The sequence below is a fragment of the Octodon degus genome, unplaced genomic scaffold (genome assembly GCF_000260255.1).
Source record: "Octodon degus isolate 3935 unplaced genomic scaffold, OctDeg1.0 scaffold00124, whole genome shotgun sequence".
Taxonomy (NCBI): domain Eukaryota; kingdom Metazoa; phylum Chordata; class Mammalia; order Rodentia; family Octodontidae; genus Octodon; species Octodon degus.
In genome coordinates this window covers 8,614,618-8,624,003 of record NW_004524700.1, presented here as the reverse complement: position 1 = coordinate 8,624,003, position 9,386 = coordinate 8,614,618, and positions in this window count along the sequence as shown.

Here is a 9,386-nt window from a genome sequence, read left to right as displayed (position 1 = left end):
GAGAATAGAATTGCTACCCCTGCTTTTTTCTGAGGTGCTGGGGCATGTAGTATTTTGTTCCATCCTTTGACTTTCAGCCTATGAATGTCTTTATGAGTTTATATTTCATAATTTTCAATGTATAGTTTTTTAATTTCAGTTGGAAAAGATACGTTGGATGATTCTCAATTTCCTATGTTATGACCTAAAATGTTTTCTTTGAAAAATGCTCCCAGTGTACTTGAAAAGAATGCCTATTCTATTGCTGATGCGTAGAGTTCTGAGAGTCCTGTAGTTGCCATTTATTTCCATAGTGTACAATTCTACCTTTTGAAATTGATTTTTATTTCTGGAAAACCTGTTGACTTTAAAGAGTGTGTTACTGAAATTCTAGTAACAGAGACATAGAGCAGTTGTATTGTTTTTCTTTTCCAGATTTGCCAATGTCTGCTTATGTGTTTTAGAGTTTTGGTTTTAGACATGTGTATATTTAAAATTGTTATATAATCCTTGATTCTTTCATTAGTATCCAAGGAACTTCTTGGTCCCTTATGACAGTTTTTACGTTTATGTTCTATTTTGCCAGACAGTAGTATTTCCCCAATATATTTTGCTTGCCATTTGCATAGAATTTCTTTTTATGTCTCGTACTTTTCAGCCCATGTGTGTTTCTAGAGCTGAAATGAAACCCTTGTAGGCAACATGTTGATGAATTCTTTTCTTCCATTCAAGCCCTCTGTGCCTTTAGATTGAGGAGTTTAATTCATTGACACTAAAAGTAGTTTATCATAGGTAACAGCTTATATTTTCATTATTGCTTTTCCTTTTTATTTTTTGTCTGATTGAGTTATTTCTAAAGACCTGTTTAGAAATGAGCATTTTGTGTCCTACTTTGTCTTTTTTGATCAGTCCTAATTTGAAGCTCACACTGTCTGTGAATAGAATACCTGTCCCTGCTCTTTTCTAGGATCCTGTCACATTCTTTATTGTCTTTCACCTATTGATTTTTAGTCTATGAGTTTATTTTTGAGTTAACTTGCTTCTTGAATGCAGTATTTTGTTGGCTTTTGCTTCTTAATCCATTCTGCCAATCTATTTCTTTTGATTGGTGTGTTGAGTACATTTATGGTGATAGTTACAACTGATACATATTGCCTTATTTTTTCCATATTATTTCTCTGTTGTTGGTTCCCTGTGATTCCCTTCTGCTTAATTGCTTGCCTTGCACGTTGGCTTTTTTCTATTGGTGTTCTTATGGTTGTGGTACTCATGTTCTCTCTTTAATATATGCTTCAGAGCATTCTGAAGGATGGTTTGGTGGTCATGAGTTTCTTCAGATATTCTTTGTCAAGGAAGTATCTTATTCCTCTATTAATTATGAAAGATAGAGTATGTGTATTTTTGTGGAATCCATAAATCTGGGCTGGAATTTCTTTTCTTTTAGAGGCTGAAATACCATACTCCAAGATCTCTGCTGTGATTCTAATGGGATTTTTACAGGTGATTTGTTTCTTCTCTTTAGCTGATTTTAATACTTGTTTCTTGTGTTGACTTTCCGGAATCTTGTTCATACTATGTCTCAATGTAGTTTAATTTGATCATAACAGTTTGGAGTTTGAAATGCTTTATTTATTTGTTTGTCAATTTTTTATGTATGCCTGGGAAGTTTTCTGCCATTATTTCTGTGAAAAGATTTTTTTTATGGTAGTCACAGATCTAGTTTTCTCACTGACTGCAGTCAATCTTATTCTTATTTGCTTCATCTTGTAGCTGTTGGATTGATTTTATGTGTGTATGTTTGTTAATTTTTAGACATTTTTCCTGATCACTAGCTGCAATTCTGTCTTCAGGATCTGATACTAAATCCCGTCTTTTATTCAATCTGTTGCATATACTTTCCACAGAAGTTGTAATCTCTTGGATTTCTGTTCATCTGTTTTTCATTGATTCAATTTTTTCTTTCTGATGTTGGGCATTCATGCTTTTATCATTCTCCTAAACCTTTGTATTCTTTTATCTGTATCTACTCTAATATCTTTCATTTTAAGCATCATTTCCTTCTGCACCTAAGCAGTTATTTTTTCTACAACCCTTTTTACTTCTGTTTGTATAATTTCAGATAGTTTCAGTGTTTAACTTCCAATTTTATCTATCTCATTTTGAACCAGGTTTGTCCTGGGTGAGCTTATCCTGGATTGAATTTGCTTCTGTGTCTTATCATTAATTTTTTTCTTTTTTATGTTATTTGCTGATGCTTGTTGATTTCTTATGGTAGATAGTTTTCTCACTAGTACCTAGAACCCACTAGGAGATTTCTGTACTTCAGGGTTGTGTTCTACACATAGCTGTTCACATATGTCTGTCCAAGAACCTGCATTCCAATTTATAAATGGTGCAAAGTTACTGTTTGACTCAGCAATAAGCCCTTTAATACTGGATTGTGGTGATGATTATGACCGCTTGCAATCAGAGTGTTATCATACAGATGATAAAAATTGATTATAGCAGGTATCACCTCTCAGCTCTATGTTTGCAGTCCACAGTTTTATTGGAGCTTTCTTTCTGGCCTAACTCACATTTTAAACCATCATCCTGGGCTCTTGCCTCTTGACTCTCAACATAAATCTGGTTAAAAGCACCTAAATAACAACCATACCACTATTCCAATATTTGCCTGCTTTGAAATATCTTTTGAAAGATTAATCATTCTGCTATGTTTAAACTCACTGTAAGACAAAGTCTCTGGATATGAGCAAAATTCAGACAGACTTTGGGTCAAGCCATAACACAAATCATCCAGAGTTCAGCAACCAATGCAGTCTTTCTTCCCAGCAGAAACCTCCCCAGTTTGGTCTTTACAGACAGGGTCTCTGTCACCCTTCTGGTCTTCTGAGATCTGACCAGAATATCCTAAACAGAGGAGCTGAAGCTAATCCAGCTCTTTGAAAATAGGCAACCTCTCCAAACTTTCCTATCTGTTCCCACAGGCAATTCCCAAACGCTTGTAATACATATGGTCAGGCTCAGTCACAGCAATGACTCCACTTCTCTGGTACCAAATTCTGTCTCAGTTACTCTTCTCTCCTTGCTAGGACAAATACCAGACATCCTAAATGAAGGAAGGAAAGGTTTAATTAGCTCATAGTTACTTGAGGTTTCAGTTCATACTCAACTGGCTCCGAGGCAGAGAGCATCCATTTGTGGCAGCAGTAAAGATCATAGAGCAAAATGGAGAAGTGGGAGCAACAATGGCTAAAGAGAGGAAGTCTCTCCTAAGTTACTTTTAGGATATCTGCCCCAGGTTGGGGGAAGTCCTCACACCCATAATTCCAGCAGTACTAAGACCCATAATCCCAGTGTATCATGAGTTAATATCAAACTCTAGAAGTCCCTGCCCCATTACTACATGAGGCTTTGGGGGGTCAACTAGACACAAACCATGACATCTCTTGAAATTAAATTAATAGATAATGTTATTTGTTTACATAATTTCAAAAAACTCTGACTAAATCAAGTAGAAAAAATCATGATTAATAAAATGACAAGATTCAGTTTTAAATGGTGAAGTATAACTATACTTGAAGACATAGTAAAATATACGGACAATGTACTCAACTTTGTAAATGCAAGCTAGTAAAATCTGTTATCAGAAAACTGTGAGCTACATTGCCACTGGTAACATGGTTTTCCAAAATTGTGATCAATGGTTAGCGGCTGAAAAACAGCTTATTTTTTGGTTAATATATAATATGTAATGATTGCCTTTCTAGAAGAACATAAACATATAGTAAAATCATTAAAAATTTGTGCATAACTATAGTTCCAATCAAAGAAAAAATAAACTATACATGGGATTTTCTGCTTCTATGACATTTAAAAGTCTGAATATATGCTCATTTAAAAGGTCCTAGAATATATGCTCTAAATTTCATGACTATCCATCTTTTTTTTTTTTTTTTTTTTTTTTTTTTGTATTTAGGACATGTACAGGGTGTACAGGGTCTCACTGTGTAGATCGGACTTGTAGTGATTCTTCTGTTTACAGCCTCCCAAATGCTGGGATTATAGGTGAATGCCACCATGGCCAGTTTCTATCACTGTCTCAGCGCTCCCCGGAGCTGGGCTGGCATGGCAGGCCCAGGGATAGAACTCCCATCTCCTGCGTCTGCCTAAGCAGGAGCTTTAATGAGCTGAGCTATTTGGCTGGCTGGCCCTCTCGTGTGTACCCTTCAAATAGTGAGAGGTACTATTCTCTATGACAAGTTTCTAAAATCCCCTAAGGTATGTTATTATCCAGTTAAGAAACTTAATCACATACATGCTCATGACTCCAAAATGTCTATTTCCATCTCTCATCTATCTGTTGATCAAACTCCTGATGTTTTCCCCTAAATGTTCCTTTCCTATTGATTTCACCATTTCTGAAATGGCATCACTGTATATCTAATTTCTCAGGTAAAAACCATGAAATATTTCTTTACTCATCTGTTTTCATCATATTTCTCCTCACCATGTCTGAATGTAAAATAGAAATTTTCTCTATCTCTTATTGATCCCATATTATTTTTTTGTGCCTGACTGCATTTTTCTCTTACATATACTTATCAATTTCATGTTGCCCCATCAGCATCTGTTCTCCTCAGTATAGCCAGAGCAAGCTTTTTAATTGTGTAATATTTTATGTCATGTTTGCTTTTCAACTCTTTACTTTCTGCTTTCAAATATTCTTGGACTGGAAACCTCATGTGAATCCCCTTGATCTCTCCTTTGCCAATCTCTATGAATCCCCACCCCACTACTTTCCTTGTGGTAACTGATAACTAGCTTTATTGGTTATACTGATGTTCAAAAATGTAAAATCCATTGCTATCTCCAGGTCTTTTACTTTTCTGTTCAAATTTACTGAAACACCCTGCTAAGAAGTATTCACTGGTAGACACTGTCTCACTTACTATAGATCTCTAATTATTATGTGTAACTGCTAGCCTTTCCTAACTAGCCTATTTAAAATAATACTTTCATATTCTCTAGCTCTTAATGCCAATTTAATTTTCTTCTTTCTATAAACTCAGTCAATGACAATTTGATTTGCTTTCTAGTGCTAGATGTAAACTATATGAGAAACAACTCTTTATTTGTTAACTTGGCAAAGAACTTAGAATTCAAAACTATAGAGTCAGGACTGGGGAGTAAGCTCGTCGGCCTATGTGACTGCCTAAGAGACCCTGTAAATAATAATAATAATAATAATAATAATAATAATAATAATAAGAAGAAGAAGAAGAAGAAGAAGAAGAAGAAGAAACAAATCACAGTACATGGTGGCTTACAGTTATTTTTCTTGTTCATAATTTTGAAACTTGTTTAACTAACTATGCAAAGCTAACTCTGTGAGTGAATCTTCTCTATGAGATAATTCACATATCGCAGTGCCTGAAACATGTGGCTCACCTGTCTTCCAGCATGGGATGTGGGTCTCTTGAGTCACTTCTAACCAGCTGGTGAAGAAGTACACTTTGCTTTAATGAGTGGAACCTGAAAAGTACATTTGGCTTGTTTTTGTAATGCATGGATGAGACCTCAGTCCTGTAGACACAACCAACTGCAAAGGAAATTCAGTGTCACTGTTCCCTGATGATCTGGTGCTTCCAGCAAAACTTCCATACTAGACATGGGACAGTGACATGTTGTATTGTACAGTGAGTTCCTTGTTCCTCAGTGAGTTAATACAATAATTTATGAAAATGTTCCATGCATATATTTATATATTTACTTTGCCATTATAAATTTTAATGTACTATATCTTTTTATAATTTTATGTAGGGGGCCGGGGAGATGGCCCAGCAGAATAAGCGTTTCCCGGGCAAGAGCAAGGGTCTGAGTTCAATCCCCAATTCCATGAAAAGAAAAAAAAATTTATGTAATTATTTCATAACACAATTATTTGTTAAGAAATATACACATTAATTATGCTTGTATGTGATTATATAATTTTTTAAAAATTTATCTGAAATAAAGTTAAATCAAGATAATGAAACTTATGTTCCTTTCATTCCTGGAAGTTATATGATAGAAACGATTAAAGTAAATCCTTCAGTTCTCTTTGCACCTAATTCTGTCCTTGTATTTGGTTTCTTATCTGTAACAGATTCTGAAATTGCATTCTTTGGCTCATAGTCTCTACTTTGAAGTTTAAAAAGCAGCATACCATTTTCAAATCTCTGCTTTCATCATATTGTCTTCTACATTATAGTTGAATATCTACTTCTTTTTTAAAATGTTACTTATGGTTACACTATGGTCGCTATAGATAATTCAGGATGATCTCTCAATGCCAGAATAACTAATTTTGTCATATCTATGTAGTTTCTGTTGCCACATATATTAAAAATAATAATTTTTAGAGATTAAGAGCTGAATATCTTTGGAGGCCTTTGCCCAATTTACTAACTCTTTTTTTGTGTTGTTCTTTTAGCCAGTTTTCTATAATTGTAAAATTTAAGTACCAACTAAAATTTATTCTAGTCTGATTTTTTAAAAAATTACTGAATTATGCTTTACATGATTTGGAAATATAAATTTTTATCTAGAGCTATAATAATTCTTTAATATAATTTTTTCCAAATAATGAGGAAAACATTTTATATGGTGGGAAGAATTCAAATGTTGGCTATAAATGAGACATGATTAAAGTCCTATCTCTTCTACATATTGGGCTTGTAAATTTGGCAAAATTGCTAGTCTAATTTGCATTCATTCCCCAAGAATAAATTTTATTTATTTAGTACAAGGTCTACAGGGTCTCACTGCACAGATCGGACTCATAGTGATTCTCCTGTTTTCAACCTCCTGAGCCCTGAGATTACAGGTGTGCATCACCATGCCCAGGGGTGCGGAGCTGACACAGCACACCAGGGATTGAACCTCGGTCCCTGAGCTCTTCCTAAGCGAGTGCTTTAGTATGCTGAGCTATCTGGCTGGCCCTGGTTTAAACTATTAAAATAGGTTACAGTTATCAATTGAGCCAATAAACTATGTAGAAGAGTTTTAACAATAAATTATTATACAAACATAGTCTACACTGTTTATTTTAAAATTATAACTAAAGGTGTTTTCCATTTTGATATTTTAGCTCCTTTATACATGACTTTTTTTTTTTTTTTAGTGGAACCAGTGATTGAACACAGGCCTTTGCGCTTGCCAGGGAAGCACTTATTCCACTGAGTCATCTCCTCGGCCCCTTATACATGACCTTCTAAAGAAGAAGACTATTCAAAGTGGAAACAGCCCTCAAACTGCTGAGTCCCTCAATGGGCATGGCTATGAGAACTGGTCTTTGGGTGTTACCAGCAATGAAGTTAAGCTGGAAAGCACATGTGTCATACACTCTTTTCACATAGTAGAGGAGAGCTTATTTTCTTTTCTGGTGTGTACACTCAAGTCCATGAAAATATTTGGAATTGTACACAGTGTGATTGAGTCTAAAACAATTTGTTTGAACTTTTCCTGTGACATCAGTTTCCAAAGCAGAAATTTTATGTTTCTCCTCTTTTACTTATATCTGAACAATTTAGACCTTAGTCAGAAAATATGTGACCCCATAAAATATACCAATGCAGACATCACAAAGAAAGAGATGGACACTGTTCCAGTGATGCTCTGAGCCATAGGATTGGTGCTGGCATAAGGACTACTGTATTTGTGATTATTTGTTGGATCTGGTAATCAAAAACTATGTGTTTTTTAGGAGGAACATTTTGACAGTTAGAACAGTTATATTTTAATAGCTGCTTTGGGCTGGGGGAACAAAGAAACAGACTCATTAAAATGCATGTGGTTATGTATTTGCTTTGTAAAATTTCATTAAAAAATCATTACTAGACGTTAAGCCCATGAAAGCAGGCATTTGAGCTCTGCAGTGCACTGTTTATTATGGATTACCTGATTCAGTACCTAGCTCATATGTCTACTGACAAACAAGTCAATAAATATTTGTTGAATGAATAAATGGGTGGAAGAATTTTGGCTCTTAGAGATCCTTGCTTTTGTGGAAATAAGGTTCACAAGTTGAATGACTATTTCTTTAAGAGGAGCAGTATATATGCCAGTATGGCCTGGGAAAGTGTGGTTAGGCTTTGCAGCTTTGTTAAGATTTTTCATAAAATTGCCTAGATATGGAATATTCTTAAGGTTTATAATTCCTTATTTACTATAGATTTAGCATATTTACTCTGGACAATGTATTTATATTTCAGTGGCTAATAGTCATACCTGCTGCTTTACAATAAAACAGGGCATTTCATGAACATAGCAAATATAAATTTGTACAGGTAAATATTTACTATAACATAATGCTTTAATTAAGCTACTGTCATATTATTTATGCTGAACATTGTGGAATGTTGATAAGAAAATTAACAAATATCATCACATAGCTGCTGTTTTTTGGGGTGAATCTCCTCGTTGAGCTTCTCATACGCAGGTGAAAAACAAATTTTCCCCAAAATAGGTCTTTGGTAGTGGTAAGTATGAAATAAAATTAAGTGAAATAAAATCCCAAATTCAAAGCATAGAAACTTCTCTAATTATTGTTTTTGTTTTCTATTTAGTCAAAGAAAGACAGTGGTCTCATAAGGGAAAGATTTGGGAAAGCACCTTATATTCCTCTGAGCAATATAAAACTACTCATGAATTTTTAATCCTTTCAAAAATTCTGCATATTGGAATTTATCCTTTTCATAAAAATACACACATTCACCCTAGACATGTGATATACAAACTTTTGAAAATCAAAGGCAAAGAGAAAATTCTGAAGGCAAGCACAGAGAAAAGATAACTTTCTTCAAAAGTCAAATATAACAATAACTGTCTTCTAATCAGAGTCCAAATAAATCCAAAGCAAATAGAATGAAACCTCTGAAAGTTCAAAGAAAAAAATCAGCAAAAATATACTGTAAAGACATGAGAAATCCATGAATTTATAATAGTATTAATTTCAATATCTTTATTGTACTACAGGTTGCAAAATGTTACCATTGCAAGGAACTAGGCAAAATGTTCATGAAATTTGTCTATACTCTGTATTAAGGTCACATTTAAATTTACCACTATCTCAGTCAAAATCACAGGAAAAATATCAAAAAGCAAAAGAAATCTTAGAATTCACTGACTTCAACTCATTTAGAAAGAAGCAGAGTAAAATAGAAAATTTGGAGAAAATTTGTGTTAGCCATTGGAATAAATTCAACACAGTAAATTGAAACTGTGTGAATTACACAAAGAAAATGAGCAGATGAAAAAAAGAACATGTTTGTAAATAAATAATACAGGACATGTCAATAAATAGTATGTACTAAAATTGATTTGAAATTCCAATAATCACAATAGTGGTTTGTCCAGAGGTAATT